Genomic DNA, 16,377 nt, shown 5'->3' on the forward strand with positions numbered 1-16,377 from the left:
TTGTATTAAATTCACACGTTTACTCCCCTTTTGCTGTTCCTGTGTTGCCATTACTCCAGTCAATGTCAGGGTAGTTGAAATCTCCCATGATTAAAACACTTCCACTTTTTGCCGCTTTTTCTATCTGTGCTAAATGTTGGATTAGAACTTGGATCGCGCACATTCCAAGTTCTGATCCAAGGTCGGAATAGCTCTGATCCTAATCAGAATCTATAACTACTCCAATCATAACTATTTAACCACCACTAGAAGCTAGTATTAAAGCTGAGCTCCAGGCAGATGAAAAATACACACATTAATACATTATACCGGTATATATTTTTAATGTAAGCAGTGTAAATGGCTGTTTGTCTTGGCTGAGTGAGGGACATGACATATTCCCTGCCCTGTCACATTGGGCTGTGTTGTATGGCAGAGCTGTATATTTCTTAGACTTCCATGAACACAAATACAAATCCCCAGACAGGTAAAGCAGTTCTTATTTTGATGCCTGACAAAAGCTATTATACTTATGTTAGGAATATACCTGTGCTGTTAAGAGGGTTTTAGCTCGATGTGAATTCTGCCAGTGTCTGGGGTTATTTTTTTGCTACAGACATTCAGCATTATAATTAAAAAATATATATATTGTAAATATGCAGGTGTGTCAGGTCTTTAGGATTTCAGTAAAACTCAGTTGTCTATATTGCAATAATCAAAGATTGGTTGAAATTAAAATAAGCCCTTTGGTTAAGTAATGGGGGGGGAGTGATTTTTCTGGAGGTTACCTGTAAATATTTAGAAAAAACAATAACTGTTAATGAAATAAATAAATATATATAGCCAAATTGCTTACATGAAATGGATTAGTTTAAATAGCAGCAGATTTATTGGGAAATAATCCATTTAAACTCCGTATTGCTTAGTTTTTCTGTACTACATAACTGGTCAAAAAGGTAAACCAGAAGCTACAGATCAGTTTTGTTATTTTTTAAAGTATAAAATTTAATTCCTGCACAATGATTTCTTTTACTTATATCAAATATGAATGTTATCAGATGGAGCAGATTACTTCATGGTTGAGTTGGGTCTCGAAACAACATTCCAAATGGTTAAGAAAATCTAAAGAATTTTAGCACCTATTGTACCTTCTAAATATGATACGTCTGATTAGAATTGACAGATACAATAGTAAATAATGCTGTACATAATAGCAGAGCCCTGAAACTGGATATGTATTGAATTAACAGTTTTAATTTATTCATGCCTCTGAAGGACGACAACATTGTTAGTTTAAGTGAACTGAACAGAAAACAAAATATTTCCCTATTGATTTTTCTTAATCATAGGGATTTAATTCCAGGAAGAACAGTTATTCAAAGTAAACATGTGCTGTACAAACAATAAGGGTGACCATGCATGTGTCAGGTATGGAAACCGATTAAACCTACTAGCTAACCAAATATTGGTTTGCATACGTAGTGAAAAATATCCCCCAACAATGACAATTTTAATATCGGGGGGAGCTGATTCAAACAAGAACACCCACTATCAATGTTTCAGTCAGATTTAAAACCAACCTGAAGCCGAACACAAGCCTATTCCTATTTTAGCAAAAAATAGCAAAAGAGAGAATAACTGGATTAGTGTTATTTGTACCAATTTAAGCAGTATTCATAGATACATTCAAAGGTTTCCATTACACTTTTGCCATTAAAAATGTTGTCACCAATGCCAATAGGCTATTTTGTCAATGTTGAACACACATTTGATGGATTGATCGGATCAAACAGAGTATCATGTGTTGTAGATGGTCAGCATTAAAAGCTTCTAATTTATTTCCATGTATACATGGGCCTGCCTTTGAACTGTCCCTGAACTCTAAGTGGGACAATCATCTGGCTTGTTATCTGAAATCGCACTTTTGTAAAGCTGGTCTTTCATGTGTTTAGCTATCTCCAACACATATTACATGTACATCTGTCCGAGGAAATAAGAACATATTCCTGAGCCAAGTGTGAATTTTATCTCAGCTGGAAGTGATCTCCTGTTTGCTAGTTTTAACCCTGGTATTATAAGTCACATGAGGAGGCCACAACCTGCTGGATTGTCATTAATCATGACAGCTTAACAATAATTCCACATCGTCCTTGCCACAACTATCAGCCTACTCCACAAGGTTCCTTTTATCATTGTGATTTCTGCCCCTGGGCTTGTGTCAATGTGTACAAGCTCCAAGTGAGTGGCTGGCCCTATGTCAGCAGGAATTGATTTCACTTTCTTCCACCACTTGAGGTCCCTGTGCCATGGTTATTAATCACACTCAATGACAGCTCTGGCCTGGAACAAGGAAAACCAATGAAACTTTACATTCCTGGACGTTGCATGTGTTTCATTTTTGGGGGATGCAGAAAGATTGGAATTTGTTTAATCTTTAATGTAAACAAGGTCTCAGTCTGTTTTTTTTTTTTTTTTTTTTTACCAAATTAAACTTTTGCCTATTTATTAGTATGAAAAGCCTGCTCCGTTTAATTAAATCTGCCTTAATTGTACTAATCCAAAATTTAATGTGGGGATGACCAGGAACAGTTTTTGGGCAGTGAACTATTGTATTCACCTGGCACATTTTAAGTGCTATGTATCTTGGTTTCCAGGGATTGCAGTACAGCAAAATATAATGCCATACAAAACTAAATATTCATTACATTACCACACATACATTTTGAAACCCATGTTTAATTATTGCAGCCAGCATGCCAGTGATTTCAAAGGTATGGCTTTGTAAAGTGCTAAACTATGCCACTGCTATATGTATAATAATTATTAATTGAATAATCTATTAGCACAAAGAATAATCAAAATCTAAAGGTAAATTGGAAAATTCTGTGCATTTTTTTGTTCATGTTGTATCTAAGAAAAGGTTGCTGTCAGTGAAACAAAAGTCCTTATTGAAAGAGTTTCCCTTTTTTTGCTATAATGCTGTATTTTCTCCTATTTTCAGTACCAGATTTTACACACATGAACATGTGGCTACACTTCAGTGTAATAGATAAAACACTTGCTTAGGTGACTGAGCGCTATCTGAACAGTCATCCTAATAAAGTACAGTATAATATACTGTACAGCATATCCCATCTGATAGTTTAAAATACTGTATAGCATCCCATCTTTACTGATCACTATAATTTCTGTATCATGACACCTGGTTAGGTAATTAAAGTATCACTAAACTCTCATAATAAAGCCTATGTGCTATTCTATCTCAAAATGTAATGCCCTCCTCATGGCCATTTTGGCTAGATGAGTGAGCTTAAGAAGTGTTTTTCACTACTGGTACTGGCACAGCCCAATACCTAGCACAGAAGCACTACTACTACCAACACAGTGGACAGACTATCAGTCTTCTAGAGCTCAGCAGCTGATTTGGGCATCCCCATACCTGCAGTCATAATTGCTCCCATTGCTGCAGTCATCACTGGGCAGCCTCCTTCTAGAGTTCAGCCTAAAATAAACTAGACAAGGTACCCCCATCCCAGCAGTCACCATTATTGTTAGCTATGCTGGTACCATCTACAACAGTAGAGGACCACCATAAACATAATATGATAGTATGGGTGGACAAAGATAACGAGACATGGCGGACATCCAGCGGCTTTGCTTTATACTGGAGTCACTGTTAATCAGCTGAGCCATTTGTGTCGGTGGAGGCTTCAAAGAATCAGCTCACGTTAGCTCTTGCTCCGCCTGTACCTTTTATTGTAGTCCCATGTGCATCAAGAAGAGTGTCTATGCTAGTCCCACATGAGACCACGTGAGGCTAACATAGCCACACTTATACAGTAAGTGCAACAGAATAATTTAATGTATAATTTATTTTGTATACAAGGGAAATATGGGGAAACTCCCAAGTGTATCTGTGGACAGGCCAAAGTAATGCAAGTTATTTAGATTTTTCTAATTTGAGTTTAGGTATACATATGACTCTTAGCAAAGTAAATACATTACAAATCCGGCATTTGTGACAAAATAATTATATAGCCGGCCCTAAGGCTATAATGAGGTCTAGGGGGAAGGCAGCATGGTACAGTGCTTACTCCCACACAAACTACATCAAAACTCCCTGCAGTAATGTCAGCTGTTTGTAAATTATGAAACAAAATATTTGTGTGTTGGTAAGGTATGATCTTTTAAAATGCACTTCAAAGACAGACAAAGCAAATCCAAACTACATGTGCCAACCCCCCTGCCACTGTTATCTTATGTTGACCAACTTGGCTTTCATGTAAGTTGTAAAAAAAAAATTCATGTATATTAAATTTTTAAATGTATATTGATTTTCTTAAGTAATAAAATACTGTGAACAGAAGTTCACTAGTAGATTACTGGTAATCCACACGTACTCACTAAAGTAAAGACTTCATAAACAATGTGCTGAGGCAGCAGTTATTCTCGCACCAATTAGCAGCATGGTGTGTTCACAGCAGGAACATTTTCATTATCTCTTTATAAAGAACTCTTAATTTGAAATGTCCATCTGATGGAAAAAAATAGTTTTTCACAGGTATCTACTTCGACTATCACCTTTACTTTTTGTAAGAAGTAGATTTCAGAATATATTTAGTCCTAGATTAAAGAACATAAATAAATCATTGTAAATTAAAGATGATTCCCAATATTAGCAATGAAGCTAGCATTAAATACCTCAACAAACGAATGTGTTAATGCTGTTCCACCACTGTGTGTGATCCCAGAAAATCAGTGGGTCGGAGATGGCTTAGATGCCATGTCATCTACCATTTGGTAATTCTTAGCCAGCTTACTTTTGGTTATGTCCAGTGCATACCACACAAATCCAGTGCAGAATCAGAAAAAAGGGAAAGGCTAGCAATAGCAAGGATAGGTTGGTTATATTAAACTTAAATTGAATATATCCCTGTGTTTTGTGGATTTCTTCCAAGTAAAAATTGGCTGACTGTGATTTTAATGACATGACAGCGGATAGGACATTAGAGTGTAGGCAGCATGGTGATTGTAGACCCTTTGATGGACAATTGGTGACATTACTTTGGATCTTGTAAAGCACTGCATAATGCCTGGGTAAGTTCTTGACAGATTTATTCTTTAAACAGGTTTTTGGCTAAACCTATGCAAATTCCAACTTTGATAAAGTTTGCATTAGCAAAGGCAGTTTTCTGGATCATGAAACTACAAAAAAATGCAGGGTGCTGTTTTTTTCCACACATTAGGTTCCCTGGACCCCAGCTCCTGTAGCATGTTGACAAATGCTTGTGGACAATATAATACAACAAAATTTAGCCCTAGAAACCTCTGAGTTTTCAGTATGTTGTAGTCAGTTTGGATCAGAAAAGAGTTGGCTGGTTGTTTTAGTTGTATTGCACTTTGGAAATTTTCATTGTTTTTGGCAGTGCCATGTAAGCCCATAGCAGACTAAACCATTTTTGTGACTGGCAGTGTCTTGTTTTAAGTCATGAATACTTAGCTTGCTTTGTGTGCAAAATATAATTATTAAAATTAAAAAACATAATTTTCAAATATAAATCTAGGGCAACGAATACTCAAGTTGCTAGTAGAACGTATAAAATACCTTGCTTTTCTTGTTTGGTAAAAGAGTAACTTAAATCTCCTGCAGTCCCAGCACAAGCCAATGCTAACAATGTTTCCTACCCCACACAGAGACTCTCCTGAGACCTACGTGGCTTATAAGTAGCCAATGAAGTTTTTAGCTTTACAAGAATTACATAACTCGTTAGGTGACAAGCTCTGGCTGCCAGCTGAAATTTATATTGACTTTCTATCGAAAGTCTGAACCAGGTGCTGCCTTACTTTCATAATGCTAAACAATTGTGTTCCCGGACTCATTTTGCACATAAATCCAGATCACTAAAAGGAACCACTGACATTATGTCTAGAGACAATACTGTTGTCCACTCAGGTATTTATCAGCATTCACATTTCCTGGACAAAAACGTTCTGTATAAGCAAATATGACATTTTAATAATGCTCTGCAAGACACATTTTAAGCATGCCTGTCGTGCAAAATCTAGAACTGTAATACAGTAAAGAATGCATATAATGCAATTATATTATGTTAAAAAGTTACATTCTTTTCAGTTAAAAATAAAAAACCTACAATGACACATGTCTATCTGGCAAATTGTTCTGGTATAATGAAATGTACTTTGTGCATTTGCTAACTAAATTCTAAGGACACCTGCTTCCAAGCTTGCAAACATACAAAATCTGTATCTATCGTGGTTACAATATCACCCCCCTATTCAGCACAGTAGCCTTCTCCAGCTAAACACACTAAGGAGGGAAGTTGTAAAAATATGTGTGACAAAAAAAGTGCTGCCCCCTTAAGTAATGTGAGAGGGTTCCTGAATACAACTGAAAATTAAATATTTTGTAAAAAAAAATGTTGGTTTCAGAATGCAGGTAACTCCCACTTCTTAACCCAATCTCTTGTTCCACTGTGAGCCCACTTATCCAGCTTGGCCTCTGCACTGACTGAACCATTAAAGGTCTACTGTCTCCTTCACTCAACACATCCAGAACATCCCTAGATTCTGACATTCTGAGCTGAATGTCCCCAGACTATGTCCCTTTCTATTAGCAATGACCACCAAACTCTTGGTACCCACTCATTATGTCTGGCTTTGACTACAGCAACATCCTTTTTGTCTGGTTCTACTAACTAGACTTCCTCACTCATAAATTCTTTCCATACATTGTTCAATACTTTTTTATCTCTGCCCACATTTTATGAATTTCCTCCATTGCTCTTTGAGGCTTGCTTCTGCCCATTACCTTTAGCCAAGCTCTCAAAACCCATCTCTTTAAACCTACCTATTTATCTTTCTCTGTCCACTCACCTATTAACCATCACAAATTAACCACTATTCCATTTTCTTTACCTGGTTTATGCTGTGCTTCCCCACCTTATAGACTGTAAACTCCATTGGGCAGGGTCCTCTTCCCCTTCTGTGTTATAATTTGTACTTTTTATGTATGCAGGTTTTATATTGGCAAAGCCTACATTTTGTACAGTGCTTTTACAGCTTCATATGTTGTCACTTTATAATACAAATAATAATAATAGTTGCATTGGCAAGTAGGCTCATAAATAGATGAGCAACTAAAGAAATTTGTCACATTCAGTTAAAGCAGAACTAAACCTGCGATACTCGATTGCACGTTCTGTCACAGTGCGCCTCAATCTTCATTTTTTTCCTCCTGGAGACGATCTTCAGCCATCTTGAGTGCTGGGAAGAAATAACTTCTGCACAAACATGTGGGAGTTCATTCATTCCCAGTATTCTGGAATAAATATTGGCAACAAGCGCTGAGCAGTGCGTTACCAGCTCAACAAAATTTGACAGCTAGGCGGCGATCAGGCAGAAAAGAACAGTTTTTGCTGAAGGGACATTGTCTATCCCTTTCTGCAATATCTACCTGCCTGAATCACCAAAGTTCAAAGTAGGACTTTGGTGCAACATTTAAATGTAAAGGTAGCAAATTAAAAACGTCAGACTGACTGGCGACTGCTCCCCTAACAACTAAAAGAGCAGCCTACCTAGCAGTGATTAGGACTGCAAAACAAGAAGGACTAGGTAATGAGATGACAATTTTTCTTGGTTCATGTTGGAACCAATTACTGAAAATCAGTTTGGTAAAATAGGCTGTGATATGAAGAGAATAATTTCCTGTTTTGCGTTTCTTATAATAGTGCCAGTGTCATACAAAATGAAAGAGTGGGGACTTGTAGCAGGGAAGACTATGTGTTTTTGAAGCATTGAGCTTACAAAAATGGTAGGGGCTTGGGAGTCTGAGAAATTGGTAATAATGAAAGATTTTAAATGCTCAGATATGTACTGGTTTTATGTACAATTTTGCACTGTGGAAGGCAATAATGTTTTAATTTATTGCAGGATCATTTTATGGAACAATTTTTTTCACATTCCAACAATGCAGAACTTGTTGCATTGCTTTTTATGCAAATATTCATACTAAGTAAATATGAGGAGCAGTATAAATTTTATATCATTTATATAAATAACAAAACATGCTGAAAATACTGTATCACTACATTTTAAGATGGGCAAATTCCCAATGGTGAGATCTGCTTTCCAAGTTTTTTTTTTTCAATGCTGGTTCAGTGCTTTTGGTGGCAAAACTTCCTGTAGTAGTAGTTTTAGAACCAGGTCAGCATAGCACAGCATAGGACCCAGGTCAGACCCTCTTAAAAGCAAAAATAAACCCTGCTTTATTCACCTGTTCACGTTCCTTTCCAGGGCAAAGTCATCTTCTTCCTTCTTTGTGGTGGTGATGTTCCTGCTGCCATAGCTGTATTTTTCTATTTACATACCTGTGGTAATTCTGCGTGTCATATTCTGCATTTAGCATACCTGTAATACTACTAAATTATTCGTTTTCGGCTGCCTGGCAATCCCAGTACGAACCCTGGATTCTTAATTTTTAGGAAGGTGCTTCCAGGGCCTTCTGGGTCTGTTCTGAGGACTATCTAATGTTTTGTTAGGAAGACCCCTGCAAGGGCCTTTGCTCTGGCCTTTTAGGTTCTTAGGTGCTGCTGCCTAAGTGTGGTACCACAACCTATATGGAAGGGTGTATATGTACTACATACAAGAAAATTATCTGTATTTGAAATTTCATGTCATACAAATGGCATGCTACAAGGAGCCTTTTAACCAGCAGAGTTAGAGGGTGTAATTTTTGGTTCAGTAACAGGTGCCTAATATGAAGTCCATTTTGTCTTGTAGCTTCCTATCATTCTTAAAACTACTAAGATATTTGGGGAAAAAGTTGATGACAGAGCAAATATAAATTGCCAACTTGCACTGTCACTTAAATGCAGTAAATTACTCCTATTAATACTTTAGCACAGTCAGCAGGATTAGTAACCCCAAAAAGTTTTGAAATGCTCAAAGTTGGAAAATGCTTCAAAACCTGGACCAATTCCATTGCAGGTTTTCTGGATCACCCAGATTCCCCCACAATAAACTTCTTCTTCACCAGTCTTAAATATATTTAATAAACCAGGCCCAATGTTTTTCCCACAGTGATGCTCTTCTCATGTCATTTCTTCTCCTTTGTGCATTTTGCCAATGTAGTTACTTTCTGGAGAGCAAAACAAACCACTACAATTTCTTCCCCAATGACTTCAATGCTGTCCAGATTCAGAATTTCCCAAATCCACTGAAACTTTAAAATAGGACTATTTAATGTATAAAGCCTCAATTGCATCACTTCTATACAAGATACCACAGAACACAGAAATCATTAGGTGCCACATTTATTATGGTGCTTACAAATTAAAACATATAGTAATCAATTGAAAGTTTCATTCTACTGAGTTGTTTCTTTTTTTGTTCAGCAAACACTGCCTGATTAATTTCACACTAAATAGTGTTAAATAACATGTGCCCTTTGTGCATGGATATGTTTTAGGGACTGATAAATTCCTAGTGCAACCATTATTATGAATTTCATAGTCATAAAGCCTCAGAGCTTAACATTCAGTACGTTATGAATTTATCCAATAGTAGTCCATTATTACTGCATAAGTATTGATAATTGGTCCATTAATTCAATAATAGAATGAACTAAATAGTACATATTAGGCTAGGGTAACAAAACACATGAGTTCACTCTGCAAGAATCTTAGCAAGAGAATAAGGCATCGTTTAAATTACGTGGTTTTCCTTGATTTTAAATTATGTGTTCCATTGTGTTTTATGTTACTATTGTTTGGCCTGGACCATTGGGCAACCTAATTGAATGGAATTTTTAAGAGGTTTAGCTTGAAAAGAAATGTGAATGGGGTTATAAAGTTTAACCCTTGCACGTGCTGCCACTCATGGCTTTGCTTGAATGTTTTTTTACGCTAATCCAGTCTGTTGAAATTGACTATAACACATACCTACTAATCCTGGGCAGTTTAGTGGCTGCATACTTTTTCCTAATCAGCACAAATGAAACTACTTTGCCTACAAGTGACATGAGAATATGTAAATGAGCTGATAATACAGTAGTGATGTCACGGCAGTAACATAACATATGTATAACATGAAAATATTTAATTACTATAACAAATATCTCGTGATGTGATCCATTTTGGTCTTTGAAAAAAAAAAACGTATGAAGGTCATTAAACAAAGCTGTAAGGAAGTGTAAATATTGGGAGAATTAAAAACAAAAATACTATACAATAACGAATACAGGTCTTTATAACCTTGGCCTGTAGCCTTTCACTTTTATGTAGGCATAAAATTTCTACATTTTTTTTTGTGTACACACCACAAAAGGTCAATTTTCAGCTTGAGTAGATTGGTGGAGTCTGAAAAGGCTGAAACTTACCTGTGGGTTCACTAAAATTGTAGCACTAGACAGTAATCTGTAATAATAGACAGTAATAATAGCACTAGACGGTAATCTGAAACATGCATTGGGATCTATATATCAGACTACTACCTAATGGTTTGAAGTTTCAGCTGTGGTCTTCAGGAGCTGGTATATGTAGGGCAAACACTAGTAGGGTAATCACGAATAAGAAAAGATATGTTCAGTTTATTCTTTCCGAGTATATATATTGCCATTCCCCACTCCCTTACCGTGTAATATATGCCTTTATATTTATATTTTAATTTATATTTTATTAGGAATCCAGTAACCAAAAACACTTTTGTTGTTGCTAGACGTACTTCAAAATAGTATCAATGCATCGTGTCACATTACCAGCAGACCACCGGAAGCTGTGTAAGCGAAAGTTTGGCACGATTGCAAGAAGAACTATAGACTAGAAGAGGAAAGATCTGGGCCAATGTACCAAAAATATAACACATATAATTAGACTTATCAATTAGATGAGTAAAAATGTGTTGTATGTTTTATTTCTGAAATGTAAAGTTCACTTTAATGTGGCATTAAGTTTGGAGGCAATATTTTTATACAATATTTTATGAAGAAATCATTATGTATATACAATTTTATAAATAACAAAACAATTTCAGTGTTCTTGAACACAATTTTAGCAGATATTTACAATAATTTAATAATAGTTATGGAGGGGAATTTCACAGTGAATAGAAAAATTGGTCTCCTAAGTTTTTGTTAAAGATTTTTCAACATATAACCTTCCTATTTTGGTAAATTAGAGTACATTTTTAAAGCCAGGCAGAATTAGCTGAAGGAATAGGAGTACAAAATAGTATAAAAGGTCACGGTATAGATCTGTATGTGAATAGTTAGTATGTATATAGTGAATGTATGAGAATATTTAATTACAACAAAAGTATGTATGCTTTTTTTTTAATGTATGTATAGCAAAATGATTTTGAGGTTACCCCCATCCCAGTGGATGCAGTGGTTGTATTTGATGTTCATTCTATGGGCATGATTTTCTTAAAGCTTTCAAAGTCAGGAAAGGATACACTTTCATCAGCGAACCTGGGTGATCCAGAAGGCATGCAATTGAGCTGTTTTTTCCAGGTTTGCTGGATCAACCTGCTTCACTGATGAAAGTGTATCCTCTTCAGCGTTGGAGAGCTTTAATAAATCAGACCCAATGTGTTCTGGATGATCAAGCTATGGGTGGTCATGGGACTCTGGTTGGAAACTGTAGTAGAAGGCTATTTTTTACAGAAAAGTGGAGTTCAACAGCGGAGCCTATAAAGAGAGAAGATAGTTTCCAAACATAAATACCCAAAATTATTGATTAATTAATTTCTTGCTAGAGCAAAAATGAACAGTATAATTTTTAACATACTTTGATAAATACATATTTTTGTTCAAGGCAACAAACACCACAGTTAACCTTAGGTATGATATGTAATGAAGCCTACTGTGTTTATTAACTCCTTTCGTGAATGCTTTGTAACAATATTGGTACATTGTATTTTGGTTGGTGTTTATGTGCAAATTAAACTATTAATCAGCAGCTAATGTCAACTAACCATGATGTGATGCCCCCATCCAACCCATTGAGTTTTCAGGAACCAAAAGATGGCAACTCATTTTAACCCAATGAAGTAGCTTGGTTGTTGTATATGCAGAAATACAAGTACAGGTGGCGACAACCCGAAATACCGGGGAAGGAGAGGGTTGTTCGTTAAGATATTTGCTTTTAGTATCAAAGGACACTACACCAGCATTAAGTGCTCCACCTCTGTCATTCCAGTGGTAAATTATTAGAGATTCTTTTGCCCACTGAGGCTGGGCATTTGACATTTAAATAACAGGGAGGCAGGGTTTAAAGATACTGGGTGAAGTTTCATCTCAAGATTGATAAAAGATCAAGTCTTCTGAGATTTAAGTGCATTTTCAATATTGCATGGGAATATTCTGTTTTTTCTCTGTATATTTACTTCTTTCAAAAAATACATATTTTATTTTTCTTGAATACAATAGGATTATGTGGCTACTAATAAGACTAAGTGGATACCAGTAGGTCTTCATTTATATTTTAATTACAATTAATTGGGCTGTAAACCATTTTCAAAAAACATGCATACAGTTTGCTAGCATAATTGTGCTTTGAATGCAACCGTGATTGTTCAAATACATGATGTACTTAGTGAGGCACCAAACACTGACTTTTTGCAAAGTTTAGAGAAAAGAAAGTGGAATTTCGGAGGTTTCTGGCCCATATGGCCTGCATGGAGTTAATCTGCATCTTGATCAGCAGGTAGCTTGAGCCAGGCTGTCTGTTTGGGCTGCTAGAAACAGAGAGGCCGATCAGTTAACAGCAGGGAAGAGGATAAACTAAGGCTCAAATACAGTCAGGAATGTAGCAGGAAATTATTTTAGAAAATATGCTGCAAGGCATATTGCAAACAACTAATGCAGATTTAAATAACCTGCAGAAGGAGCAGCAGGTTGTCTACAATTTTAGTAAATTAGGACTGAAACTAAAGGGTGGGACTTAATTTGATTTATATGATTATAATGGATAATATTACAGTTATGGTTGGTATTGTTAAGCTTAATGGAGGTAGGGTGATCCACCCAGGCACACTATTTTCTTGGTACACATAAGTGGCAGGTAATGTGGCACATCTACCACAGCACCAATGGCTTATCACTTAGCAGTAGTTAAGAGGTTAACATCATGTTTTGTGTTAACTATGACTAAAGTGGACAATGAGCAATGTAAGTAGGACTTGGACTTGGTGTACAGTGTTTTTGTGGTTATTTACATTTATTTAACCCATTCTGCAATGGATACTAATATACCCTTTTTCATTCCCAGAGTCAAAAGGCAGATACTTGGAAGACTTTTTATTAAAGGGGCTTCAAGATTACATCATAAATTCTCCCCACCAACAAAACTTTACATCCCTTTTGGGGTACACAATGTTGAAGGAAATAGGACCTAGTATAGACATGAAGCTTGGGGGAAAAAAGGACCACTGAAACCAAACAAGCACAAAAAATAAACAAGCCACCAATGAAAAATTCTGGAAACAGGTTCAATGTCCAAATATCTGGCATCCAAACTTTAGGTACAATTACCTATAGCTGAATCTAATATTTTTAATATTTCCTTATAGCCATTGCAATCCTATAAACACAGTTAAAACAGGAGGGCAGTATGTGTTTTTTAAAGTTTGCTCATATTTCTGCATAAGTTTGCAGATCTAGTGAAAAATGCATGTTCAAGTCAAACTCACTGTGGGATTCAGTTTGAACCTCATCCCTACTTAACAAGGTTAAGCCAGCAGGGAATGCTGCATTATGATTTAATGATAACAAAGACTTCGACAAACATGGAAGAAGTAGAATTTATACTTCATGTTCAAGTATACAGTTTTTTTCTTGATGACATAGCCCTTTAAATAACATTATTTGAGGTTAAAATGGTAAAGAATGATCTTTACAATTATATTCCCCAAATTCCCTATGTATCTGCAAAATAAATAGTAACATAATCATTTTTCAAGGGTAGTATATCCATTAGTATATTAGTATATCCACTTTATCAAAGCTAAAAACAAACTATATAAAAACAATGTTAGGACCATAAGTCTGTATATTTAAAGAATATTTATATTATAATTTATTTATAGTTTAATATAAATATATATTTTCACACATATATAAAAATGCAATATATATACATATATATTATTATTATTATTATTATTATTATTATACAGTATATGCCATACATTTTGACACAATGCTAATCCTACTTACTTCTTTAAGAAAAGATTGGTTTACATAAACTAGTACAATTTGGATTCTTTATAATATTTTTAACCCTTTCCATTGCAATTGCAATGTTTTTGTAATATATGCAATGGTATTTAAAATACTGCTAGTTTATATATAATAACAATCTTCTGCTTTTTCATTGCATCTTTACTCAGCTGGCTTTCTCCAATGTTACTGTAACAAGTGAAATGGCTACATAGTGCCAAACAGTATTGCATTCCTCTAAATAATAAATGGTATCCTAAAATTTAGGGAAGTGGCAATTTTAATTGTTGATGTTGACCTTCTCTATATGAATATATTTATTTCTACCTTTAAAAGTACATGTGAACTGTGGCTGATATTTATTTGCAGATATTCTTCCTATTACATTTAGAAGTTCCTCTGCTCATATTACAACAAGGTGATTCTTTGTTTTATGAATACGGTTAACACTCAAATTAGAGCACAAAGAGAATCCAGAGAAACTTCCCAATAGTTTATTAGTGGTTCCATGTCATAAAGAAATGTTTTGTTTCGGTGCAGTTTCATTCTAGGAACTGGCTTTATTAACACTTTCACTGCTGTACTTCAAATGTTCTAATTGTGGTGCAACCTTCACTAAGATTGCACGGTTTTGCTAATTCTTTAACTACCATCTGTTTTTATTACTAATATTCTATTCTTTTAAGATTCTTTGGTTACAGATTTTCTGTTTGTTATAGGTATTGCCCTAAGTTTTTTTTTAATATGCCATACTTTCATCTCAGTCTTTGTATAAATCAAAATGTAGTTATATCGGTGCATTTGTAACAATGTAGTTGAGATTGATCCCTTCTACTATTTCTTGGAAAAGAAAAAAATAAAGTAGGTTTGTTTTTTAAAAAAAACTGTTAATTCAAATTCAAGGTGCCTAAAGCAAAACCCATCTGTGAGCACAACCTCTTTACCATAGAATATTTTCTTCTTACACTGGTCCTAACCAGTCTTAGAACATTATAGTAGTGGTTTCAGTAAAAAAAAAAAAAAAATCCATTTTTCTTGGATGGACTGGACAGCGGGCACCAGCATGTTATTCAGGGTTCTTCTTCGTCACCCTTGGTTTGTCACCCAATCTCACAAAAGGCAGGCGTGAAATCAGGTGACGCACCTCTCTTGCGCATGCATTTTTACATTCCAGGAAAACACCTTCTGTGCATGCTTGATCTTGGGATGTTACGAGAATGGCCATGCATAGAAGGAGCAGGACAGCCTCCTGTGATATGTGATGTATGTATCCCAAGAGGCTGCAGGTTTCCTTTTCAGTCTTTAGTGCTCAGTAAAAAAGTATTTAAAATTTTAAAATACAAAAAATAGTTTTTTTCATTATGTAGAAAGTATGGCATAGAGCATGTTTACATTGCAAGGCAATTATCATTTAGTGAATAAGGTTAAAATGTACATTACCTAATTAGGTGCAAAGATATAAAATGCATTTTTGCTTGCACATGATTGGATGATTCAGCACATCTTCACTGACCTCAATAGGTGAGTAAATCATCCCCAATGAGTAATAAGTGCTTTTGAATAGTAGCCATGGTACTTTTTCATAATTCTTAGCCAGTGTATCAAAACTATTAAAATCATATCATAAGTATAGCAGCCAGGCCACCAGCAATTTCAGGACAGCACAGGTTTTCTTTAGTAAACCTGGAATGGATCTGGTCCAGGATTGAAAACATTTGCTAACAAATAGCAAATGGCTTAGAAGAAATCCATTCCAGGTTTGCTGGATCACCCAGCTTCACTGATGAAAGTGTATTCTCTCCAGCCTTGGAGAGCTGTAATAAATCAGGTCCATTGATAGTTACAAAAAGTGATTAACATCAGTTATTTCTTCCAAAGGGTATGCTATTTTTGGATATATTCTTGGTCAATATATATATATATATATATATATATATATATATATATAAATATCTCAACAAATATTCTGCCATTTTACTTTTCATCTGTCTGCATCAAATGTGGTTAAAGCCTGTAGACAGCTTCATAAACACCTTACCAAGCATTTGATCCCCTAATGTCCGTATAAACAGTCCCATCCCTAAATTTAATCCTTTAAGCTCAAACAGGCGTACCACATGTAGATAGTGGCTTACAAATTTCCCTTTCTTCCTCATCACAGG

Source organism: Pyxicephalus adspersus, chromosome 4 (assembly GCF_032062135.1).
Source record: "Pyxicephalus adspersus chromosome 4, UCB_Pads_2.0, whole genome shotgun sequence".
In the NCBI taxonomy this organism is placed as follows: domain Eukaryota; kingdom Metazoa; phylum Chordata; class Amphibia; order Anura; family Pyxicephalidae; genus Pyxicephalus; species Pyxicephalus adspersus.